Source organism: Podarcis cretensis, assembly GCF_951804945.1.
Source record: "Podarcis cretensis genome assembly, chromosome: 1".
Taxonomy (NCBI): Eukaryota; Metazoa; Chordata; class Lepidosauria; order Squamata; family Lacertidae; genus Podarcis; species Podarcis cretensis.
In genome coordinates this window covers 117,989,549-118,016,482 of record NC_137170.1, presented here as the reverse complement: position 1 = coordinate 118,016,482, position 26,934 = coordinate 117,989,549, and the positions used below count along the sequence as shown (strand labels likewise).

The 26,934-nt window shown below is 43.4% G+C and overlaps 1 long non-coding RNA gene across 4 annotated transcripts; it reads left to right on the top strand.

Moving 5' to 3' along the window:
* Nucleotides 1-1,554: 1,554 nt before the first annotated feature.
* On the top strand, nucleotides 1,555-26,734 carry LOC307220255. 4 transcript variants are annotated; one of them, XR_013840789.1, is made up of 4 exons: nucleotides 1,555-1,631; nucleotides 22,825-23,115; nucleotides 24,560-24,664; nucleotides 25,793-26,734. It is a non-coding gene; the product is annotated as an uncharacterized lncRNA (long non-coding RNA). The 4 variants fall into 4 exon arrangements; XR_013840791.1 differs by lacking the exon at nucleotides 1,555-1,631 and adding an exon at nucleotides 16,550-16,577 and having other exon boundaries at nucleotides 25,793-26,733; XR_013840792.1 differs by lacking the exon at nucleotides 1,555-1,631 and adding an exon at nucleotides 21,148-21,298 and having other exon boundaries at nucleotides 25,793-26,732.
* Nucleotides 26,735-26,934: the final 200 nt, after the last annotated feature.

Here is a 26,934-nt window from a genome sequence, read left to right as displayed (position 1 = left end):
TTTGATTTCACCCCCGAAGACACACTATTCCATTGTCTCCCAAGATTAGATGGATACCAACATATGGGAAGAGCCTACAAATGCCATTGTTTTAAAAACATAGCATTGAGGTGGCCATTGTACAGTGGTACCTCGGGTTACAAACACCTCGGGTTACAAACACTTCGGGTTACGGACTCCGCTAGCCCAGAAGTAGTAGCTCGGGTTGAGAACTTTACCTCAGGATGAGAACAGAAATCGTGCAGTGGCAGTAGGAGGCCCCATTAGCTAAAGTGGTATCTCAGGTTAAGAACAGTTTCAGGTTAAGAATGGACCTCCGGAACGAATTAAGTTCGTAACCAGAGGTACCACTGTAGCTGCTTACCAAGGTGGTGATGAAGGGAGGTGGCTTCATGATTCTTGAACTCTTTAGATGAGTACCTGCTTCTTTCATCTCCAGTGTCTTTTTGATTTACTGAGCTTGCCAGTAACCTGTGCCATGCAGGCAATACGTTATTGCACTGGGATATGGGCAAAACATGGAAGGTGAAGGCTCCGGCAGCCATCTCTCTTCAGGACATGACACTACACTGCCAAGGAAATCTGACAGCTTTTCATTCCTTTTATCCTGGCGCATTTCCTCCTAATCCAAGAGCAAAGTTCTAATTACTCGTATTGTCAAAATGCGCTTCGCCCAAATGGGAGGTGGGGCATGATATAAAGCAGTAAGTCTTTTCTCCCTTCACCTTCTACGGTAATATAATTCAAGCCAGGCATGGCCTTTCTCCCAGTCAGTCACGGCAGTCAGAAAGATCAGGCTCCTAAGTGGGCTTCTCCTGTAAGAATGTGCTTTAGCATTTCATCTCCAACTTAGCATTGCACACCACTCATCACTATCAGTGTCAAATGCTACAGTATATCAGCCTCTGCAGCAGTTCCTGGCTAAACAGAATACCCTACGTGTCCATCATTTGACATGCCCAGCACTCAGGCTTGCCCATCAGTTGGTAACAAGCGATTGTATACTCTGCAAATTAATTCTGAATGCATGTTAGAAAAAAGCCAACTTCTACAGCTGACAGTAGTTGGCGTCAAGGCAGGACATGCTTTACACTTGGGTAACCACGCAAGGAGGACTTCTATCGTCTTAGAGTTCTATCATTGTTATAGACTTCTTCTGCAGTTCAGAACAGCAGAGCTGTTGAGGAGCGTGCAAAATGTAAGACTATCAGTTGCTCTTTTCTCCCCGCTGTTGAATTACAGCTTAGCCTGAAGGCAGACAATACTTTTTAAGAGGGCTCTGAAGTAATAAACCCAACCGCATTAATACACTGTAAAAGAGGGAAGAGAGAGAGAATGGAAACTGCTTTGATAGAAGGATTGTGGTGGGTACACTCTGTGTACACATCATGAATGTACCCTCAGTATATTTTAGTCCCTGTGAATTTTGCAGATTTTTGAAATGCTACAAAAACTAGCAAAACATGCTTCCTAGAGGTGACCGTACATCATATATTATTCTTTATTTAGCATTTTTATTTAGCCTTGGAGGGGACAATACTACAAAAAGAAGAAGAAGAAGAAGAAGAAGAAGAAGAAGAAGAAGAAGAAGAAGAAGAAGCAGGAGCAATAATCACAGAGATCTGTAACAGGTGATGCTGCTCTGAGGGGTTATTTTTTAATTAATAAAAGCCTGTGTGATGTGCACCACCAAAATGGAAGGGAAATGGCAGGGAAGCCATGGAATCGACAAGGCTTCTCTGCCATCTTATTGGTTTTATCAGAGAGCAGAAAGTGGGGAAAGTCAATGGTATTGATGGTGGAGCAGGTGGAGAGGTGACACAAACTCACTTTGCCAGCTCATACCTGAAAGGCTTGTGCTGCACTTACAATGGAAGCTCCAAAAATCACATTTAAAAACACGCACGGCAGCAATGCAACACTGGAAAATAACATGGAAAACCCAGGAGGACGATTGCTGTTTGGAGTCTAGGAATAAATGAGTGAGCAAATTGTGTAAATGCAGGAAAGAAAGGGTGGTGTGGAAATACCAGTACTGTTAAGCTTCAATCATATTTTTTAAATAAAAAATAATAATAATTTGTTTTGGAATTCTTTCTGTTTCTTAACATGTGTCATCCATAGTCCATCCAGTGGCTCATAGGAAGTATGCCATTTGAAGCAAGTCTGTATATGGAATAAGTTGCAATATATCTCAACGTGTGACTGATTTAAACCCACAGGCAATGTCTTGACTTGTGGAGTGGACGGTATTTATGGATCTAATGCATTATATTAAGCAAATAGAAACTCCATAATAAATGAGTAGTCATATTGATAAGTTAAAACATTCCCCTAAATAATAATGGATACAAACCAAATATATTTATAACTTCCTTAAATTTTATTTTGAAAACTTTGGGTTACTTACAACAACCTGGACGTTCAAATAATTTTTTCGGGGGTTCGGGGGTTGGGGGAAGTGGGGAAGTAAATCACCTTCTTTTTGTAGCATGTATTAGAAAATGACCTGGCAAGCCAATTCTGGCTCTCTTAAGTAATTTATTTATTTGCAAATATAGACATTCTATCCTCACCTTTATTACTGAATGAGGATGTTTTTATTTGCCTAATGCATTAGACACATAAATTTCTCCCACTCAGCAAATCAAGTTATTGCTTACCTACAAGATACATTAGGAATGGGTTTAAATCACTCATTTTTCCCCAAGATATACAACAAGCTGGTTCCTATCCAGCTTTGTAATATATTCACAGTTGAAAACAGCAAGCAGATGTTCTTCAAAGCTCATTGTTTGTTGAAGCGATGCCCAATGCATTGTTTGTTTGTGGGACCATTTGTCTTTTCTCTGCCAACAATGTTCTCACATCAAGAGTACATGTTCTAATATGTATTGTCCACAATTACTATCATTGAAATGAATGGCTGCCAAGTCATTCCAGTGCCCTGGGAACATAGATTCTGCTGAAACTCATTAGTTTGCCACTTTGTTTAAAGCAGAGATGTGTAGTGCAGCAATGGGGAAGGGAGCCTTCAAAAAATTAAGGCATATTCCCCTTCCCTTCTCTCTCTAAGCTACTGGGCCATGGCATAATGGGCTGTTTCTGCAGCAGTATTGTCTTTTGGGTATTTGCTACTTCTCTCTTTTCCTCTCTCTGGCAATTGGAAGGCCATTTGGAAGATGTTAAGAGGGAGGAGCATTTAGCCCATAATACATAATTATGCTTCCCCCACCCCCAAGAAAAACCTCCAGTAAAAATACAAATCCATCCTAATTTCAGGAAATGGGAGGTGCATGCAAGGGATGTGATCTGATTCATCACTAGTGAGTTTACTATACCCTGGCTAAACTGGTTTAAAGCACCTGTCTAACAGACAAAAAATCCTGGCTTTTATTTCTGTGGTGCTTTGAAAGCTAGCCTTCTGATTACATAGCTCAGTGGCAGAGACCACATATTTTGTATGCAGGATCATAGAATTATAGACGCAATGCAGGAGTCTTTTGCCCAACATGGGGCTCAAGGCCACAACTCTGAGATAAATAGTCTCAAATCATGTCAAAAAACTGGGGTCATGCTATACATGGATAGTAGTGGGGGGGGGGGTTGCATGCCGCCTGCCAGCTGGTTGGTGGCCCACACTCTAGGGAGCTTCCCGCCTGCCAACTTTGCCAACCCTGGGGACATGGCGCAAGTGCAATTCCCCTGAAAAAAGCTCAACAACTTTGGGCCATCTCTCCCCTCATTTTCTTTAAATTTAGTCCCCCAAAACAGGGGTCGTCTTCTACATGGGGGTGTCTTATACAGTGGTACCTCAGGTTAAGAACTTAATTCATTCTGGAGGTCTGTTCCTAACCTGAAAATGTTCTTAACCTGAGGTACCACTTTAGCTAATGGGGCCTCCCGCTGTCACTGTGCCGCCACCGTGCAATTTCTGTTCTCATCCTGAAGCAAAGTTCTTAACCCGAGGTACTATTTCTGAGTTAGCGGAGTCTGTAACCTGAAGCGTCTGTAACCCGAGGTACCACTGTACATGGAAAAATACAGTTCATTTTATATCTCAAGGGTCCTCCCAAAGGAGCCCCCGTAGCACAGTTGGACACCAGCCTGAATCCTTGGACACCTGCTGCTACTCAGAGCAGTCAGTACTGAATTAGGTAGATCCATTGCTCAAGTATTCTTTCCTGGGACCCACTGCAAACTTGTAATGAAGACTTTCTTTCCCACCTCTTTCCATCCCGAAGCTCCAAACTGGTTTGAAAAACTGGAATTTTCTTGGGGAAGCTCAGCTTTGTCTAATTGGCTGTAACTCTCCAGGCGCAGTGGTTCTCAACCTGTGGGTCCCCAGATGTTGTTGGACTACAACTCCCATCATCCCTGAGCTCTGGCCTTGCTAGCTAGGGGTGATGGGAGCTGTAGTTCAACAACATCTGGGGACCCACAGGTTGAGAAAGGCTGCCAGGGTTTCAGACAGGAGCCTTTCCTAGCCATAATTGGTGATGCTGAGGCTCAAACCTGGAATCTTCTGCATGCAGAACATGCTCTCTGGCAATAAGAGGTGACCCTTCTTTAGCACCTTTTGTTTACTCTCTTTATTATTATTATTATTATTATTATTAATAATAATAATAATAATAAAATAAATTTTTATACCATGGTTCACAACACAAAAATCACAATATAAAAAAAATACATAATTGAGGAAAAATCTGCCTGATTTATAGTCACGGATAGATGTGTACAGGGCCCAATTTAGGTTTGAGGAGGCCCTAAGCTACTGGTAATGGGGCCCTTTATATGTCCAGCTGTCCTTTGTCAACAACAAATTGTTGCTGTTTTTTGTGTTGAATATATGCTATATGGTAATTTTTGGACCTAATAGGTGGCGCTGTGGGTTAAACCACAGTGCCTAGGACTTGCTGATCGAAAGGTCGGCGGTTCGAATCCCCGTGACGGGGTGAGCTCCCGTTGCTGTGTCCCAGCTCCTGCCAACCTAGCAGTTCGAAAGCACCCCAAAAGTGCAAGTAGATAAATAGGGACCGCTCTCCAGCGGGAAGGTAAACAGCGTTTCCGTGTGCTGCGCTGGTTCGCCAGAAGCGGCTTAGTCACGCTGGCCACGTGACCTGGAAGCTGTTTGCGGACAAGCGCCGGCTCCTGGCCTCTTGAGCGAGATGAGCGCGCAACCCTAGAGTCGGTCACGACTGGACCTGGTGGTCAGGGGTACCTTTACCTTTACCTTTAGGTATCTAAAGCCATTTGCCACTGTTGTTGTATGCAGGTTTTATTTTACGGTATTTGTTTTTTATCTTATATTTTGGAAAGGTACATCCAGGTTTGGTTTTTTCCTTTAAATTTTTTTGGGGGGCCCCCAAGAGAGTGGGGTCCTAAGCTATAGCTTGTTTAGCTTATACATAAATCTGACACTGGATGTATATTCTATCAAGCTGTTTTCTAAAAAACAACCCCTCAGAGTAAAACTGGGTGGGAGGAAGATTTTTAAAAAACATGCTCAAAATTTGAAGCAAATGGAAAGTAGAAAGAGTGAACGGACAGGTGTCAGTTTGTGAGAGAATCAGTGAACATATGTCTATGTGTCTTTTCTGCCATCTTGCTTTTCCAGTCACTTCGTTCCATATCCACTCATGCCCAGTTGTTGTGGTTTTTCCTCACAACAGGCATGCCAACATTCCATGGCCACTGGGCATGCTCAGTCCACATTGGGATGCTTGTGGAAGGTTACCCTGTCCTCTGTCTCTCCCCCCCCCCCCACAAAAGGTTTTTTGAACTTTTGCAAACCTCAGTCTGGTGATACTGTTTGTGGTTGTTGCTATTTTGTCTACACAGGCAATGGCACCCCAAGAATTGAATCAGAACTAAAATACTATAGGGATTTTATTTTATTTTATTTTATTGCTTCCCTGACATTTAAGAAATCTGACATTTAGTAGCTATACATGATTGGGGATTTGTTTTCCTAGCTTATTTAGAAGACAGTTAAACTTTCCTCTTTTTTCACTCAAGTTGCTTTCATTAACATTAAGCAATGGTTTAGGCGGAACTAAACCACAGAGCGTTTTTACTTTGCAATTTTCTAATATTTTCAAATGCTGTCTAATATCTGTAATGAATCAGATCAGTTCTGAAGCATCCTGTCAAAAAATATAGCTCTCCTCGAATGGTTTTATTAAATATTAGCCCTTATCATTTGCTGCCTACTGTACACCAAAGCTTTCGCGCTGATGAAATTTCTGGGGGATTATCTATAAAAGCACCAGCTTCGGGAATGTGATCTGAATTTTAATGATGGTGCAGATCTAAATGTTACTTGGGCTGCTGTGTGCAGAGAAAAAGAAAGGCATTGTTGAGTGATGCAGTCTGTGGAGACTGTTGCAGTCCCCAAATTGCCTCCATCCTCAGTCTGTAAGCATCAATAGCCAACAGATATGCATCCGCTTTTCTATTCACCTTGCAGAGGAAAGCCCAGCGGTTCCATTGCCTCCCCCATTTGGATCAACAAATGCTCTTAATGTGCCGCAATCCCACATCACCTGGAACTGGCGGAAATGTGCTTTGCTTTCCCGGCAGGCTCTCTAATTGCTTTCCATACGTATGTGGCACACAATCAGAGTTTTACCATAAGTGCTTAACAGTGTGATCTCAGGCACGCTTCCTCTGAAGTAAGCCCTGCAGACTTCAATGAAGCTTACTCCCAGCTAAAAGATCAAGTATGCAGCCCAAACAAAGCCACTTTTAATTTGCTAAGAGGTTTCACTAGCAGGCTTATAATTCCCAGAAACCCCGTTGGATCCCATTGTAGAACTGGTGTTGCACTGGCTTGTTAGCTTTTAGGTATGGAAGCTGGTCTTAGGGACAAGTTTTTATTATCTAGAACTTCATCTCTGAACAACACTAATTGCTTCAGTTCCTCAGGCTCCCCTTCTGCAAAATTCAGGCATGGGGATCTGCCCTATATCTTTCCCTGTGAAGACAGATGCAAATAATTCAGCATCTTTACAATCTCCTTATTCTCGTTTGGTACACCTTTGACTTCCTTGTCATCCAGGGGTCCAATCACCGCCCTAGGTTTACTCCTACTAACATATTTAAATAACATTTTGTTGGTGATCTTAATGTTTTTAGCAATGTTCTCTTCAAATTATTTTATTTAGCTTCCATTATTGTCTACCTGCACTTCCTTTGTCAACGTTTGTGTTCCTTTTTGTTCTCATCATTTGAAGGAAGCCTTCTTGCCTCTAATAGCTTCTTTAGCATCCTCTTCGCTCGGGTGGTACCCAGTGCTGGATTTACGTATAAGCTAAGCAAGCTATAGCTTGGGGCCCCACTCTCCTGGGGGCCCCCAAAAAATTAAAGGGGGGAAAACTGAATGTACATTTCCAAAATATTAGATAAAAAAACAAATAAAATAAAACCTACATACAGCAGCAGTGTTTTGTGGTGTGTAGGCTCCTATGATATAAGTAATGGGCCCCACCTGCTAGCCTGCTCCCTAAAATATCACTGATTTTAGATACCTATTAGGTCCATAAATTACCATATAGCATATATTCAGCACAAAAAACGGCGGCAATTTGTTGTTGACAAAGTCAGCTGGACATATAAAGGGCCCCATTACCTTTGATAGCTTAGGGCCTCATCAAACCTAAATCCAGCCCTGGTGGTACCTTTTCTGCTTTGCAGTCTACACTTTAGTTGAGTCACACACAAAACAACAACGTTTTGGAGTAGTTTGGCCCTCTTGACTTTGCCTTTCAACTTCCTTTTTGATTAAAAAGGATCAGACATTAGACTTAGATTTAAAATTCGGTTTCTGTTCTTAACTATATTATTACCATTGTGACATTTTTCAAGAAAGCTAACAACTTCATCCTTCGACTCTGCCGATCATCCACTAGTAGGGCTTCTTGCCCTAGAGATTTCTCATGCTTGACACAGAGATTTAGCAACCCATTCTAAAACAAATTCCTAGAATCACTGAAGCTCTACTGACCAATCCCTGGTGGCCCTGGTTGGAAATTGGAAGCTTTAAGTGCTTGCAAGCTCTTGGGCATTTGTATATTTAGATCTGTCGCCAAGTCCATCTTGTTGCTCTTTTAGTATGGAGTGACCTCTAGTGAGTTAATAGAGCTTCATCAGGCATCGCTAGAAGGGGGGGATAATAATAATAATAATAATAATAATAATAATAATAATAATAATAATAATTTATTTGTACCCCGCCCATCTGGCTGGGTTTCCCCAGCCACTCTGGGCGGCTTCCAACAGAGATGAAAAATACACTAAAATGTCACATATTAAAAACTTCCCTGAACAGGGCTGCCTTCAGATGTTTTCTGAATGTCAGGTAGTCGTCCATCGCCTTGACATCCGATGGGAGGGTATTCCACAGGGCGGGCGCCACCACCAAGAAGGCCCTCTGCCTGGTTCCCTGCAACTTGGCCTCTCGCAGTGAGGGAACTGCCAGAAGGCCCTCGGAGCTGGACCTCAGTGTCCGGGCAGAACGATGGGGGAGGAGACACTCCTTCAGATATACTGGACCGAGGCCATTTAGGGCTTTAAAGGTCAGCACCAACACTTTGAATTGTGCTCGGAAACGTACTGGGAGCCAATGTAGGTCTTTCAAGACCGGTGTTATATGGTCTCGGCGGCCGCTCCCAGTCACCAGTCTAGCTGCCGCATTCTGGATTAGTTGTAGTTTCCGGGTCACCTTCAAAGGTAGCCCCACGTAGAGCGCATTGCAGTAGTCCAAGCGGGAGATAACCAGAGCATGTACCACTCTGGCGAGACAGTCTGCAGGCAGATAGGGTCTCAGCCTACGTACCAGATGGAGCTGGTAAACAGCTGCCCTGGATACAGATTTGACCTGTGCCTCCATGGACAGCTGTGAGTCCAAAATGACTCCCAGGCTGCGCACCTGGTCCTTCAGGGGCACAGTTACCCCATTCAGGACCAGGGAATCCTCCACACCTGCCCGCCTCCTGTCCCCCAAAAACAGTACTTCCGTCTTGTCAGGATTCAACCTCAATCTGTTAGCCGCCATCCATCCTCCAACCGCTTCCAGACACTCACACAGGACCTTTACCGCCTTCACTGGTTCTGATTTAAAAGAGAGGTAGAGCTGGGTATCATCTGCATACTGATGAACACCCAGCCCAAACCTCCTGATGATCCCTCCCAGCGGCTGCATGTAGATGTTGAAAAGCATGGGGGAGAGGACAGAACCCTGAGGCACCCCACAAGTGAGAGCCCAGGGGTCTGAACACTCATCCCCCACCACCACTTTCTGAACACGGCCCAGGAGGAAGGAGCGGAACCACTGTATGACAGTGCCCCCAGCTCCTAGCCCCTCAAGACGGTCCAGAAGGATGTCATGGTCGATGGTATCAAACGCCGCTGAGAGATCCAGCAGAACTAGGAAACAGCTCTCACCTTTGTCCCTAGCCCGCCGGAGATCATCAACCAGTGCGACCAAGGCAGTTTCAGTCCCATGATGAGGCCTGAATCCCGACTGGAAGGGATCCAAATGGTCCGCTTCTTCCAGGCGTGCCTGGAGTTGTTCAGCAACCACTCGCTCAATCACCTTGCCCAAGAATGGAAGGTTTGAGACTGGGCGATAATTGGCCATCGTGGCCGCATCTAGAGATGGTTTTTTAAGAAGCGGTTTAATAACCGCCTCTTTCAGTGGGTCTGGGAAGGCTCCCTCACGGAGGGAAGCATTCACCACCCCACGAAGCCCATCGCCCAGTCCTTCCCGGCTAGCTTTTATAAGCCAGGATGGGCAAGGATCCAGGAGACAGGTGGTTGGCTTCACTCGTCCAAGCAGCCTGTCCACATCCTCGGAGGTAACAGATTGGAATTGATCCCACACAACTTGACCAGACAGGACTCTAGCACTCTCCCGCCCCGGCCCTGCTCCCACGGTGGAGTCTACTTCTTCCCGAATCTGAGCGATGGTTTGCCTCACTAGTACTTAATTGAAGGTACACAGCCTCAGCTAATGAACAGAGAGTCTAGTCTACACCTTTACTGTTCTAAATATCAGATGCAAAATGTTGTTCCATCTGGGCCTGAAGTTAAGACTTGTCATATTGACCAACTGATTAACTCATCTTGGTTTTGTTTAGAAACAGAATTCTGGCAAATTTCAGGTTAATGTTCAAATTAATGCAAGTTCTGTTTTTGAAAAAGAAAAGGCAAGTTGTTTGTGAGGTTAAGTGACTACAAGAGTGGATCGCTAATTAAGGGGTGGACACCATCCATTTTTTTAGGGCTACAATCATCTATCAAGGGCTGCAAGCTGGTGGCAGGCTGAGGCAAAGCAGATGATGGATGGCGTCAGAGAAAGAAATGTTCTGAATTAACTAATCTGGAATAATCTGTCTCCCCCCCCCCCAATCACTTTTCTGCCTTACCTATTCTTCATGGGCGTAGCCAGAATTTATGTTGGGAAGGGAAGAACTGAGCTACCTGCGAAGCGATTGGTCAGTTCACCTGTCGTTCAGTTGGCTTGCCAGTTGCATCACTAGAATGCGCCACAACATCATCCAAGTGACCTCAGCCAGTGTGGTGTAGTGGTTAAGAGTGGTAGACTCATAATCTGGTGAGCCGGGTTCGCGTCTCTGCTCCTCCACATGCAGTTGCTGAGTGACCTTGGGCTAGTCACACTTCTCTGAAGTCTCTCAGCCCCACTCACCTCACAGAGTGTTTGTTGTGGGGGAGGAAGGGAAAGGAGAATGTTAGCTGCATTGACCCTCCTGAAGGGGAGTGAAAAAGTGGGGTATCAAATCCAAACTCTTCTTCTCAGCGAGCATTTGAATTTCAAATATTCTGATTATTTCTACTTTTACTTAAGTATTTTTACTTATTTGCTTGATTGGGGGGGGAGCTGCCCCCCTGGCTACACCTATGGTATTCTTTTACACCAAGATTCACAATTCTCCACAAAGGTTGTCATCCTTCACTGTATCATAATATTTGAAAAACTGCTTTTGCATAGGGCAAGCTCCATTGATGATTAACATCAAGCTACAGAAAAGCAGGTATTCTGCCTACAGTTCTTGAAGCATGCCAAGGTGGAAATGTAATCGGTTTTAAGCTTTCAAGCCTGAAGTCCATTCCACATTGTGAATAACATACCTATGGAGAGCTCTCTTTTGCATTCATTGGAGACCCAATGTTTTCCAGCAATGGTATCTTGGAATAAACTTACTGAAATAGCTTCCCTCCTAGTGGCAGACATATGCAGAAACAGGAAGGAGCACAATTTCAGAAACTATGAGATGCTTGGCAGCCCCCCTTGTTCAAGTACACCTCCCAGTGTTCAAGTGAGCCTTTAAAAATCCAGCTTGGACACAAAATTAAAAACAGCTCTCTGAGTAATACTCAAAGCAAATCTACGAATGAAGATTTTGTAAGTGGTTTGAACACTTGCAAAAACAACTATGTATTCTATTGTTATGGTATAACTAGGAATTATAAGACATATTCTGCAAGCACAGCTAGAGTTTAGAACAGATTTATATGAGATTACACACTGTGTTTGTACAAAAATGTTGTAAAGCTGCACAAGAGCATTTAGCTGTTATTGCACATTTCATTGGCTACCAGGTTATATATTTAATTTTGGCACCATTTGTTTGTTTTTAATTATCACATATAAATGTGAAAGAAATATATTACGTTCATCTAAACCTCGACTTCATTTGACCGTTTCTAATGTCTGTTGGTCTTCACACCCTCAACGAGTGGTACAGCAGGCTTCTAGCATTAGAAGAACAAAAAAATGAAATTGTGTTTTAAAGAACAAAGGAGAAAATGAGAAATCAGTGTGATAATCAGAATGTTTGGCACACTTTGCTGAGAAAAGCCCCAGGAACACTGTAATCCAAGCATGGCATAGACCAGCATTATCAGTCAGCTTCTGATGATAGATAGATAGATAGATAGATAGATAGATAGATAGATAGATAGATGATAGATAGATGATAGATTGTAATATGCCTCACTCAGCCCTGTGCTTCATTTCATTTGTAAAGGAAAACAGATATATTCAAATAGCTTTCCTTCAAAACCATTGGGGGAGGGAAACAATCTTATTCTTAAAGTTTGATGGGAGCATAACAGTTTCTGATTTTGTGTTCACTCCTTTCAGTAGAACTTAGGCAGGAAAATGTCCCTTGAATTATGCCCGTTGCATCTGTAGATGAATGTAACATCTCTGGATTGACCCATCCAGGTGTTATTACTGGCTTACAAAGTAAAGTCTTGAACAAATACACACAAAACGGAAAAGTGCCCTAGGCAGGCCTTAATATTTCATAAATCAAGACATGGCACAGCAATACAAGACTCCTGATTGGCTAATGTGTGGAATCTGGAAAGTGACTAATACAACATCACTCACTTGTCAGAATTTATGGGACTCATCATCACTTAATTAACAGTATAAATATTTTTAAAAAACATTTTCAAATAAAACTTTACAATTGTAATAAGACCCTGCGCTCCGCTAAATGAGTTATGGGACATTAATTTACATCCAGTTGTGTTGAACTGAAGTGTGAATGAGCGTGCCATAATTCACGCTTGTCATGTCTTATTGCTTTTTTTAGATAAAAAAAACCCCAACAAATTATCAAAATTTAAGCGGGGGGAGGGGAGCCATCTTTGTCAGAAAACAGCACCGAAACAGATTACAAATAGAATTCTCGTGCCTTGTTGCTGCTTTTGTTCGTGCTCCTTAAATATTTTGAAAGCTCCGATTTCTCTAAACTTTGCTTTCATGGATCATCACTGTCAAATCACACAAAAATCTGGCATAAGCTGGTTATAGAAGGAGTTTGTCCACAGTGGCCTTGATCTGTGGTGAGAAAACCATGTTATCATTCACAGGATTCAACCTTCAGTGGGTGAGTGGTGCTGTCACCATTTTGTTTTGTTTTTTGGCTACACCAGCTTCAGGCTGGCATAATTGACGAGACCAAGAATTTGGCCTTTGGGGGTACTACAGGACTTTGGACTGAGTGGATTCAAAGCCACGAACACCATGCCCCAATCCCTGAAGCAACTGTCACTGGGAACTGGGGTCTCCGTTATGGTGGAGCCCCCTGCCACAAGTTGTGCTCCTCTCTGCTGACAGAAGCCAACCGAGTATAGCTCTTCCCTTTTGACATTCCCCCTTCCCCCAGAATGCACTGGGCCAAGCATCATTTTAGGACGCTCTGGAGAAAATGCCTTGGCAGTCACTTTTTTGCAGCAGCAGCAGCACCAGAAGATGCTCTTTCCCCCAGGATGTCTTGGCACTTGGTTGTAGTTGAGGTATTTGCATGTTGAGGTGTGATGGCGTGCCAGCTGCATGGAGTTCTGTGGCGAAGGAGGAACCAGCAAAAAGCACCTCTCTCCCATCAGGAGGAGCATCACATGAGTAGAGTGCTGGTCACAGGATCTCAGGATACAAGCCACAATGTTTGAGGTCTGCTCAAATCCAACCGCAACACGTGGCTAATAATGTATTATCAATAGTTAGGTCATCATACAAAATTTACAAAGCATAAACATCCACATATAATGTGTGTATAGTTATGCAAAAGTCCATAAACAAGAAATAGTAAGCGTAATAAATTGCTGCCAGGGGACACTGCAACGAAGGCAGGATGCCTTTCAATAGTCAATATCCAGCAATATTGCAGTGGTAGGTGCTTCAATGTGTAGAATGCAGCAATAAACGGCAAATGAAACAGGAACAAAACAGAACAGTGTTTCTGGGATAAGAATTTATCTGCTGATGAAGAATCATCCTTGAAACAGTTGACTAATCCCAGAAACACTGTTCTGTTCTGTTTAATTTATCATGCTTACTATTGTGAATCACATACATGTGCAAACCAGTACAAGACATAACAGCCATGTGCAAACCAGTACAAGACATAACAGAATGTCTCATCCAGACTTAACAGGACAGTCCGTTCTGGAATGTTTTGTATTTTCGCTCTTCTGTAAAATGGTCTGTCTAGCTTCCATTGCCAGCCTTCTTTACTCCATTAAAAACCATACAGGCTTGGATCGGTCCCCGGTCTTTGTGGGTTCTGGGCATGCTTTGCTTTCCAGCACATTGCAGCCCAAATGATAAAAAATGTAATGACCCTGCCAGACTCTTAAGCATGAAGAATGGGAAGCGAGGCTTTTCATTGGTAGCTTTAACGTGTGTGTGTGTGTGTGTGCGTGTGTGTGCGTGTGCCTACCAGGCTACTGCGGCCTTGGCTAATCTTTCGTCTGTAGTCATTTAATTACCCTGCCTTTCGTTTCCATTCGCTTTTCTCTTTGGCCGATTTCCAGAAGCTCTGCGTTTTGGGGTTCCTGTTTTTCTAAATTTCATTATCAAAACTGTTACAGCAGATTCCATGACCAACAAACATGGAAGCTCCTGGAGAAGTTAATAATGCTTGTGGAAATGGTCAGAAGGAAGGAGAGAGGATGCAGAGAGGGTGGGGACTACACATGCCCTCTGTGTAGTTAAACAGGAGCAAGACAGCACATTATCCATCAGTTTCAATGTGCAGGGTGCTTTGTAAGCTGCGTCTCACACAGCATCCTGGGTATCTCCAAGCACAGCCAACATGTTTTGATGTTAGAGGTCCACTTCATGTACTACAAGAAGTGGAGCTTCACATACGTTCACTGCACATTCCAGTGGGGAACCCTGTTCACATTTAAAGCAGGGAGCAGCCCTCCAGAAGTTGCTAGAGGCTAGCTCCTATCATCCCTGCATATTGGCCATATTAGTGTTAGGATATAGTTCCATTCCACCTTAAAGGGAACAGACATGACTGTTGTGTGTCACATGCCTGTTTACCTCCAGCGCAGACTGCTGGGAACTTCCGATTTGTAGATTGCTTTTGCTATTGCTGTTTGCTCTGACACGAAGGGAAGCAGACATGTTTTTCCTTTGTTCCCGAACTATGCTGAATAAATGCTGTAAATATGCTTACACATGTCTCTGTCTGCCACTTCCATTGTGAGAAGATTTATTCACTCTGCTGATAGAGCGTGCCGAGTCTCTAAAGTTATCTGAGGCTCGTGTTGCTGTTTGATGCTGTTCCAAGGGAGATCGGTGATCGCCCGGCTGCCCGACGGTGGCTGGAACCAGCTGGGGGCCTGCCTGACACCCCTGTCTCCCCAGCAGTATCCCAGCAATTAGCTGGGGCCAATGGGAGTAGGAGCCCAACATCTGAGGGCCGCAGGATTCACCAATTTTGCACTAAAGAGAGGCAGGTCTGCATCTATAGTTAACACATACCTGGGAGCTGAACGCGGCTAAAGCTAAAGTGTTGCACGTGTCTGCTCAGTGGTTGTGTGCAGGTAATGCCCCAATTTCAGGGACGCGGGTGGCACTGTGGGTTAAACCACAGAGCCTAGGACTTGCTGATCAGAAGGTTGGCGGTTCGAATCCCCACAACAGGGTGAGCTCCCGTTGCTTGGTCCCTGCTCCTGCCTACCTAGCAGTTCGAAAGCACGTCAAAGTGTAAGTAGATAAATAGGTACAGCTTCGGCGGGAAGGTAAACAGCGTTTCCGTGCGCTGCTCTGGTTCGCCAGAAGCGGCTTAGTCATGCTGGCCACATGACCCGGAAGCTGTACGCCGGCTCCCTCAACCAATAAAGCGAGATGAGCGCCGCAACCCCAGAGTCGGTCATGACTGGACCTAATGGTCAGGGGTCCCTTTACCTTTACCTTAATGCCCCAATTTCAGTGCTGCACTTCACTGCAAGGACCAGATGGCAGCCCTTATCTTTTGTGTTGTGTAAAAGCAGTGGTTAGATTTTAAACCTACAGGAAGGGTTATAGTGTTCTTCATGAACTACTTGGATATTTTAGGTTTTTTTGCTTTAAAGACGAGCATTACTTTGTGGAATACTTACTTACTTAACTAAGGATGGAGGGGAAATTCAGTTCAGTTCACATTTTAAGGCGAATCTACCTAATTGGCAGTTCCCTAATCAATGCACAAACTGAAACAAAGTTATCCTTCAAATTTCAGACAACTCTCCTCCCCCAAGAGTCCTTTAAAAATACATGAATGTGGTGAACTGAACTATTCACATTTACATGATATGGAATTTTTGCCATAATAACAGCTGAGTCCCATCTTTCGAAAGTACAGTCCCCAGACAATCTTTGTTGAGTTCACATTCTTGAACTTTTGTCTTTCCGTTGATGAAATGCCATTTCTAATAAACATTCTCCTCTGCACTGTACAATAATGCTGTCACTAAGATTTTTGACTCCTGGAAGTTCTTTTGCAAATGACATCATGGAGTACCTCAGCTGTTGACGAGATACCAAAATCAAGTCTAGTGAGGAATATATAAATGAACCTGGAACTGCATTCCAAATGTATTTGGTGATGTCCTGAAATATTCAGGCTAAGCTTTGAGAAAATTGTGCACCACCGAGATCATGTCAGCTGTTGGTCGCATGATATGTCTCTCTCAGATGGTCACGTGATTACCCACATGCAATGAAGTTGTTTACTGTGAAAATGGGTTGAACATTCACATTGTGGGTGAGTCCTTCAGGCCTCCATTGGCTATTTCATCTAGAACAGAGATATGAATCTGTAGTCCTCCATATGTTGTTGGTCCAGGCAGGTCCAGGCTGGTTGGAACTGGTCCAAGCCTGTTTGAACAACTCCAAGCTGGTTGGAACTGGTCCAAGCTGGTTGGAACCAGTTCACACCAGTTGGAACCAGTCCAAGCAGGATTGAACCACGCCAGGCCAGTTGGAACTGGTTCAAACTGGTTAGAACTGGTCCAAGCTGGTTAGATCAGGTCTAGGCTGGTTGGTATCAGCCCAGATTGGTTGGAACTGGTCCAAGATGGTTGGAAGCGGTCCAAGCCAACTGGAACTGGTCCAAGCCAGTTGGAACTGGTCCAGACCAAGTGGAGCCAGTACAGACTGGTTGGAACCAGTCAAAACTGGTTTGAACCGCTCCAAGCCGGTTGGAACCAGTTCAGACCAGTTGGAACGGGTCCAAGCCGGTTGGAACCGGTCTAGGCAAGTAGGAACTGGATCAGACCGGGTGGAACTGGTCCAAGCAAGCTGGAACAGGTCTAAGCCGGTTGGAACCAGTTGGGACAGGTTGGAACCGGTCCAAGCAGTTTTGAACCACTCCAAACTGGTTGGAACAGGTCTAGGCCAGTTGGAACCAGTTCAGACTGGTTGGAACTGGTCTGAGCTGGTTGGAACCGGTTTAGACCGTTGGAGCTAGTCCGAGCCGGGTGAACAGGTTCAGACCAGTTGGAGCTGGTCCGAGCCAGTTGGAACCAGTTTAGACCGGTTGGAACTGGTTTAGGCCGGTTGGAACTGGTCTAGGCCAGTTGGAATCGGTCCAAGCCGGTTGGAACCAGTTCAGACCAGTTGGAACTGGTTCAGGCTGGTTGGAGCTGGTCCGAGCCAGTTGGAACTGGTTCAGACTGGTTGGAACTGGTCTGAGCCGGTTGGAGCCGGTTTAGACTGGTTGGAGCCGGTTCAGACCGGTTGGAACTGGTCCGAGCGGGTTGGAACCGGTTCAGGACAGTTGGACCTGGTCTGAGCCGGTTTGAACCGGTTTAGACCAGTTGGAGATGGTTCAGACTGGTTGGAACCGGTTCAGGCTGGTTGGAACTGGTCCGAGCCGGTTTGAACTGGTTTAGACCGGTTGGAGCCGGTTCAGACCGGTTGGAACTGGTCTGAGCGGGTTGGAACCAGTTTAGACTGGTTGGAACCAGTTCAGACCGGTTGGAACTGGTCTGAGCCGGTTGGAGCCGGTTCAGACCGGTTGGAACTGGTTCAGACCGGTTGAAACTGATCTGAGCAGGTTGGAACCAGTTCAGACTGGTTGGGACTGGTTCAGGCTGGTTGGATCCGGTTCAGATCGGTTAGAACTGGTTCAGACCTGTTGGAACCGGTTCAGACTGGTTGGATCCGGTTCAGACCGGTTGGAACTGGTTTGAGCCGGTTGGAACCAGTTCAGACTGGTTGGAGCCAGTTCAGACCGGTTGGAGGTGGTGTGAACTGGTTGGAACCGGTCCGGACCGGTTGGAACTGGTTTATGCTGGTTTGAGCCAGTTCAGACCGGTTAGAACCGGTTCAGTTCAGACCGGTTGGAACTGGTCTGAGCCGGTTGGCACCAGTTCAGACCGGCTGGAGCCGGTTCCGACTGGTTGGATCCAGTTCAGATCGGTTAGAACTGGTTCTGACCTGTTGGAACCGGTTCAGACTGGTTCAAACTGGTGTGAGCCCGTTGGAACTAGTTCAGACCGGTTGAAACAGGTCCAAGCTGGTTGGAACTGGTTTAGACCGGTTGGAGCCGGTTCAGACCGGTTGGAGCCAGTTCAGACCAGTTGGAGCTGGTCCAAGCCGGTTGGAACCAGTTTAGACCGGTTGGAACCAGTTCAGACCAGTTGGATCTGGTTCAGACCGGTTGGAACTGGTCCGAGCCAGTTGGAACTGGTTCAGACCAGTTGGAGCTGGTCCGAGCCGGTTGGATCTGGTTTAGACCCGTTAGAACTGGTTCAGACCTGTTGGAACCGGTTCAGACTGGTTGAAACTGGTCCGAGCCAGTTGGAACTGGTTCAGACCAGTTGGAACCGGTCCAAGCCGGTTGGAACCGGTTTAGACCGGTTGGAACCGGTTCAGACCGGTTGGAACTGTTCTGAGCCAGTTGGAACAGGTTCAGACCAGTTGAAACTGGTCCGAGCCAGTTGAAACAGGTTCAGACCGGTTAGAACTGGTTCAGACCTGTTGGAACCGTTTCAGACTGGTTGAAACTGATCTGAGCCAGTTGGAACCAGTTCAGACCGGTTGGAACCCGTTCAGACCGGTTAGAACTGGTTAACACCTGTTGGAACGGTTTCAGACCGGTTGAAACTGGTCTGAGCTGGTTCGGAACCATTTCAGACCAGTTGGAACTGGTCCAAGTCAGTTGGAACAGGTTTAGACCGGTTGGAGCCGGTTCAGACCGGTTGGAACCGGTTCAGACCTGTTGCAACCGGTTCAGACCGGTTGAAACTGGTCCAAGCCAGTTGGAACCGGTTCAGACCAGTTGGAACCGGTCCAAGCCGTTTGGAACCGATTTAGACTGGTTGGAGCCGGTTTAGACCGGTTGGAGCTGGTCCGAGGCGGTTCGAACCGGTTCAGATGGTTGGAACCAGTTCAGACTGGTTGGAACATCTGTGCTGAGCCTTGTGAAAGCAGTAGAGTGTATACCTGAATATGTCATACCCTTTGGATTGAAAACACCAAAGTTGCAGGCCTCAGAAGCCAGGCTGCATTTCCAAAGAAGAAGCCAAACAAATTAGAAATTAAAAACACATAAAATACTAACAAATGGGGAAGAAAATGTATTATAAAATAGTGAGTGGGAAATTGTTTTTTTAAAAAAAATTATTAGACATTCGAACAAAACGTATTATCTTAAAACATATCATCCTTAATTTTTTCCCCATTCCCCCCCATATAATGACCCCCCTCCCCCCTGACTTCCCTCAGCTCCAGTCTCTGGTTTCTCTACAAATGCTATTCTCTGCATGTTACAAAATTGTATAAATCCTTAATTTATCTGACTGGTTATTGTCAATAAAAAGTTTGTGAGTGTTTATTCAAAACCTGCCAAGGAGTCCAGTTCACTTTGTTGCTTCTTTAAGTACTTTGTAAAAGGTTCCCATTCATCTTTAAAGTCACAGTTATCCTTGTCCCATAGTTTATGTGTCAATTTTGCCAATTCTGCATAGTCCATCAGTTTCTCTTGCCATAGTTCTTTAGTCGGGGTTTCCTCATTCTTCTATCCTTGTGCTATTAAGACTCTTCCCGTCGTTGTCGCAATCATGAAGATATTTTTCAGCTTCCTTGGCAGGTCTTTTCCTACAATCCCTAACAGAAATGCTTCAGGTTTCTTAAAAAATGTTAGATGGAACGTTTTCTTCAATTAATTGTATATCATTTCCCAAAACTTTTTAATTTCATTACACTCCCACCACATATGATAAAATGTCCCATCCTTTTCCTTACACTTCCAACACATATTTGAGCTGGTTTTATATATTTTCCCAAACTGCACTGGTGTCATATACCATCTATACATCATCTTCATATAATTTTCTTTCAACAAAGAACAATCTGTAAATTTTAAATCAATTTTCCATAACCTTTCCCAATGAGAGGGAAAAATTAACCAGTGTGGCTGCCAGAAGCAAAATGAAAAATGGAAAGAAAAAAAATCATGCTCACATCCTGTGCTTTAGAACCTAAACTCATCTTTTTCTGAGCTTGTAACTTCTCCTTGTTTTTTCTTATTCTTGATTTTCACTTTCAGGCACAATTCATGAACCAAAACACACCCATCCCTCAATATTTGCACTTATTTGAATTTTGCAATGCAGTTATCCAGCCAAGTAATTTGTATAAAATATGTATATATTGGAGAAAAGCAGGCTTCCTCAACCTCGGCCCTCCAGATGTTTTTGGCCTACAACTCCCATGATCCCTAGTAGGCAGGACCAGTGGTCAGGGATGATGGGAATTGTAGTCTCAAAACATCTGGAGGGCCGAGGCTGAGGAAGCCTGGAGTAAAGTGTCCATAAAAAAACAATGTATTAGTGAACACAACATACAGTACAAAAATGCATTATTTTAGGGGAAATTGCTTTTCAAAAATGTGTCTCTTAGGATAAATTTGCACTAAAATGCTGATGGATTTTCTTTAAGACCATTTTTCTTTTAAAAAATAAAATAAAATAAATAAGTCCGATTGAACTTTGTTTACCCACACAGGACTGCACTATTAATCTCTGGTTCTCCACAACACAAGTATAAGAAAACATGAGATGCCTTTAAAATCTTTGCATCTTCCTTTGGTTAAAGTGTCTTTGGCTTTCTGCAAAAACATTTAAAATAAAAATAAAAATAAAACCAAACATTAAATAAGTTTTTTCAGGTTTAAAAGTAAGGTTGTTTGGAATGACGTGCTGTGATGTAATATTTTAAACAAGCCTGCTACAACAAATGCCCTTACTAGGGAGGGGTATTACACCATCAGTGAGTGGCAAAAGAGGCAGCCATTTAAAAAAGAGGCAGCCATTTTGAATTTCTCAAAATAAAGAAGAAAGAAAAACAACCAGAACAACAAAATGGCAGCCAATTCTCCTCAAACAGAATTTTGTCCACCCATGAGATATAACTTAAACAAAATAGCTGTTTTTGAGGCAGGTGAAATGTCTGAGAAATGCTCTTTCTCAATTTCTTAAGGTACAGCGTGTCCTTCTAAGCTGGTTTCTAGCACCCATTTAGCTCTGTCCTATTGGTGCTTCTCTTATTTTTTATTATTAATTTCTTCTTCTTTTCCATGTTCACATTCACACCATACATTTAACATACTTGTAATGGTTCTAAGGGGTTGCTCGTGCGTAAGCAGGTGCCTATCTCCCTGGCTGGGTGCAAACACCTGGCTGGGCTGCCAAAGTGAACCTCTTCTGTCCGGAGAGCCACTCACCCATGGCTGACTCAATCGCTGGCAGCATCCATGAGTGGGCGTTTCTTAAACTTCTTCCAGCAAAGAAGTTCTTTGACGCCTAGTCTCCGCCTACCCTCTCTGCGCAAAAGCCTTCTGCGCAGGGAGGGCGTGGGCAACGGAAGAGCCCTGCTCTCCCCTCTGGTCCCCGGCAAGGAGTCATGGGACCGCCTCGCCGCTTCCCCCATCTGCCCCCCTTCTCCACTGGTGCTATGCTGATTCTCTTCCCCAGAAGATGGGCTGCTCCTCCCAATCCCTGGACGCTCTCTGGAATCCCTCTGGCTTTTGTGCTCCCCCTCCAGTACTGATGGCAGTTCCCTGACAATACTCTTATACCACTTCCCTCATAGTTTGATAAACGTGATGTGAGTTGTTCAGAGATGCCTCATAGGGCTACAGTTCCAAGGACCAGGACTGTAGTACTGTCACCAATATTTTTGCTGCTCATGGCAGCCATTTTGTGTTGGCACCCATGGCATATATTTTTTTTCAAAATATGAGTACCAGCACCTCGTTCCCCCTTCCCCCAAAAATCACTTTGAGGGGAGGTGAAATCCCCAAAAAGGATGTTACTTTTTTTCTGTATGCCACAACAGATGCGAGAATATTGTTAGCAAAGAATTGGAAGAAACAAGATTTACCAACTATCAAAAAAAAGGCAGATGAAGATGATGGACTATATGGAACTTGCCGAACTGACCGGGAGACTCCGTGACCAGAGAGAAGAGACAGTGGAAGAAGACTGGAATAAGTTTAAGGAATTTTTGAAAAAATATGTTAATATTTAAACCCTAGAATAGCTTTGGAAGTGGATATAGGCTGTAGGGTTAGAAGTAGAAGATAGGGTATTTTAAAATAGTATTATTTGTCAGTGATAAAATGTGAAGTTATTTTAAGTGTGATTTAAAATAAAAGATGGTTAGAAATTATGATATATGTAAACTGCTAAAGATGAAGTAAAATGAAAATCAGATAGGTGGGACTTGGGGAAGCCCACTTAACAATGTTTAGAAAAATAAGGATATGACAAGAATTTGTTTGTATTGTTTGTCTTTTCTGTTTGTGTTTTTTTATTTGTGTTATAAAATGAATAAAAAATGTGGGGGGAGGACACACACAAAATCACTTTGAAGGAATCCGTGACTGCTAAGGTCATATGAGAGTGATGCTCTTGTGACCTATATTTACTTTTCAAAAGAAGAATGTAACCCTTAATCTTAGTAACACCAGAACTTCATTGAACAATGTTCTTTTCTGTTCACAGGCTGGAAATACAAATAGCTCTCCGAAGGGTTGCGCCAATTGTGTGGTGTATAAACAAATAACAACCCGGTAACTGTAATGTGGCATTGGTGTTTGTTTTGCCTCAGACGAAAAAACTGGGCCCAAATAATTTGTAAGGAGATAACTCCATGGAAAAAGTGAGGTCTGCAATGGAAATATCGAGACCATGCCCAGGTCTGTGTGCTTGATTTATTGCATTGCTGCTCCTATAGTAAATCTGCAACTCTTCCCATGAAACTTCATCCCTCCAGCCTGTAACCTTCAAGCCCAGGTGAGCATCTAATAATCCAACATTCTCCCCTTTTCCCCTTCTTTAAAATGAATTAAAACTTATCATTAAGCAATAGAGCGTGTGTGAGAGGAGAAGAAATCTAGATTTGAGCAAGGTTCAATTACGAATCAAATGAGCTCCTCGGAATTGGCAGACGAGCCAATAGCTTTCTTCCCACCCCAATTTATGACTCTCTAAATTCTTTTGTTGTTGTTATTATTTTTAACATTGCCCTCTGCAGACAACGCGGTGGAAACTATGGGCCTACCAAGTCTAGGGAGGAGCAAATGGCTTGACGGTCGTAAGCCTGATATGTCTGAAAAGAGACAGCTTAGGCTTCCATGGTGAAGAGAAAGGCATTGAGGGATGCACTCATTTCTAATGTTTATAAATAGGTATTGAGCCACTAATGCACAGTAAATACCTACATTCATTTTTTAAAGTTTCCTCAAGAACAGTAAGTAGATCAATTAGAGAGGACTACAAGTTCAGCATCTTTCTATGTACCATTAGTTGTTTAGTTAAGCAGCAGACAGTCCCTACACTATCTTTAATCTCTCTCTGGTGCGTCCCCCCCTTCCGCTTCCCCCTTTTCTTTTTCTCCTCTCTTCCCAGTCCAGGAACTCCTCTCATTAAAACTAACTCTTCTGAAATATGCAACACTGGCTAGCTAGCCTCACTTACTAATGGCCTCAAATTGATTCTTAATTACTTGCGATTTTGGATGGCATCCAATTAAAATAGCTGAAGTTTCCGGTCTAATGTGTATTGCTATGCCCTCTCGTAAGCAATGGCTGCTATGCAAAAACCCTTCAGAATTAAAATCATACCTCGTCGTTGGGGCTTTTTTTTTTTTTTTTTTTTGGTACGGAAAAAAACCTTCCTGTGACAATTTATCATCAGGCTATAAAGGAAGGCAGCCCAACACTGCAAGGGGGGGAGGGGAATTACATTTGTGCAGTGGCTCTGCTTAAGAAAAAGAAGGAACAGATGATACTAATTCAGAAGACGAGCAGGAAATCTTTTCAATAATTCACTGCATCTTTCCCATAGAACCGTGCGTGCTATATATTTTCTAGGCTTCTGCTTGGGCTCTAGGGTGCTAAAGATTTCGTTTTCATGTTGGGTTTTCTCCCATATACACACAGAGAGATAAATGAGGAGCAGCAACGAGAGGCATTATCTTTCTGATTATAAGAGAAATCAGAATAGAGGTGCTGGTTTGTGTGTTGAGTTTAATAATAAAAAGGCAGGGTGTCAGAACATGAAGATCGTGCAGGGGACTGTTAGGTGATAGCGGTGTGGGTCACATGACTAGCTTTTGTATTCAGCATCAATAATTCACTGCCTGCATGTGGGAATTGATCCCAGCCAGGATATCCCCAGAGGAGCTTACACACTGAAGCTGAAGTCACACTCTTTCCCTTTCTTTTTTTATCTGCAGATTAACATAGCCGGATCAAAAGCCTTTGTCTCCTGCGAACATCTTTTGCCCCAACATTTGCACCCAGGAAAAAAAGAAAGAAGGAAAGGCTCAGTGTTTATTTGGGTAATGAATTGCAGTAATTAATGCACACATTGATTCCGATCCCAACTTTCCCCCTTAAAGGTCATTTCCATATTTAATTTATAGAAAGCGCATACAATTCCTTTTCAACAGAGCACAGCCCAGAATTCAAGAAAAAAATATCCGGTGCCTGCTCTGTGGAAAGATGAGCGAGCGATGAGGGCAAAGGGTGAATTTCATATCATATTAAAAAGTGGCTGAACTGCAATGATTAGAAAAAATCATATTTGCTGTTTAGAGGGAGGAGCTAACAATGGAGGCTGTAACTCAATCTGCTAAAGAAAATAATCTCACTAACTTTATGAAGATATATTGGATTTTTACAAGTGCTGGGATTGGTTCCTGATATCAGAAGGCCATTTAGGGAATTTTAGTATGAATCTTGTGGTAATTTTAAACTTTTTGTGTGTGTTATCAAAACAATAGCAAGCATATTACATCCCACTGATTTCAGGTGGAACATTAAATGCACGCTTAATGCTGATACAAGTTTACCTGGGTGTAAGCTTCATTTAATGACTTACTTTTGAGTAAGAATGTATAGGCTTGTGATGTATATCTCTTCCCCTGAAATTAATGCGACTAAGACTGCAATCCTATGCACAAATACCATAATGTACTTTGAACAGGATAGGACTTACCTCTGAGTATATATGTCTAGGCTGGTGCTGTTACAGCACTTAAATTTGTCTGGATTGTGCCATGCATGTTTTGACTATGGGGCAATCCATATTAAAACACACATAAACATCCTATATATTCCTTTTATTTAAGAAGCATCATTGTTCTGGGAGTTCCACAAGGCATGTAAACATGTCACATATTGCTTACAACTAAAAAATATCTTTCCGTTCTAAAAAATATAGGCCCCTCACTTTACAATAAACTATCCAGTTATGACTCATTAGGGAAACGAAGAGGCAAAAATGAAATGAAATGAAATAAAGATTTCTGACCAGAAAAGAGGCATTTCTGAGATGCAAGAAGCTTAAGATTCTATTTGTGGGCAGCTAAAGATGTGATTTAAAACACACAGTGAGAAGCTCTGAAATATCCTCCTTTGTATTACCCTATAAGTAAAATTTCAATGTGTTTTTTTTTCCCCTTAAGGAAGGGAAATTGTATGGACCAGAGATGCATCTGAGGAATGCAGTCAGATGTTTAACTGAAATGCACAGGTGCTGTAAATGCAAAAATTAAATCTCTTCCCCACACTCTCCACCCCGGCAGAGACACACACTCATACAAGGACACAAAAAGGAAGAATTATTTGGAAGCACACGCCAGCTAAAGGAATACCTGATTAACCTTTCACTGACTCCTGGGATCACGTGATACAAAGCTTGCCTTCCTCCTAGAGTGATGGCTTTAGAAGAAGATGTTAAATTTAACCTCTGGTGCAATGATAAATTGACAATAAAAAATTCAATGGCTTGGTAATTACCAATCACTTTGGACATCGGCAACATTTTTCAGTTCTGTCAGCACTTATTGGCACAAAAGCTTCGGCTGAAATTCTCCCAGTCTCCCTTCTTTTTCAACTTTGTTTTGCACGATGCAGATTAAATCTGCCACCCTATTACGGATTCATTTTCCTAATTTTTCATGTCTGCACCATGCCCCAGCTGCACAAGGCTGATAATTGTGGAGTCCAGCCCTGATGATTAACATCAGAAGAATTAATTATGCCTGCCATTAAAATTCCAGGTTGCACGTGGTGATCAAGAAAAATTAAGCTTCTCCCGGCCTCTAAATCATCTCACCTTTCACGGGAGTGATAGTGCCTCGACAGCTAAACTGCTGTCTGTGTTTGACTAGAGGTCTAAACTATACACCCATTGCAAAACAGGCTAGATGTCCTGCTGGTAATTCCTGACATCCAGCTTGACTTTCTTAAACAACAACAACAACAACAACAGAGGGCATAGCATAACCCTGTAAACAAAGCCCCCACCATCATGGATGCATGTTGGGGAATTAAAAAGTATCTGGTGGAAGAAGCAGGAGCCTCATATACCTAATGTCAGCAGCCAGAGTGCCACCATTTTCCAACACTCGCTAAAGTCAATCCACTATTCTTTAGCATAATCCTTTAAATGAAGCCCCCCCAGCAGACGTAATTATAGGAATAGTGTATGGTCATATTCACACCATATATTTAAAGCACTATGATACCACTTTAAACAGTCATGGCTTACACCAAAGAATTCTGGGAGCTGTAGTTTGTTAAGGGTGTTTAGAGATTTAGAACT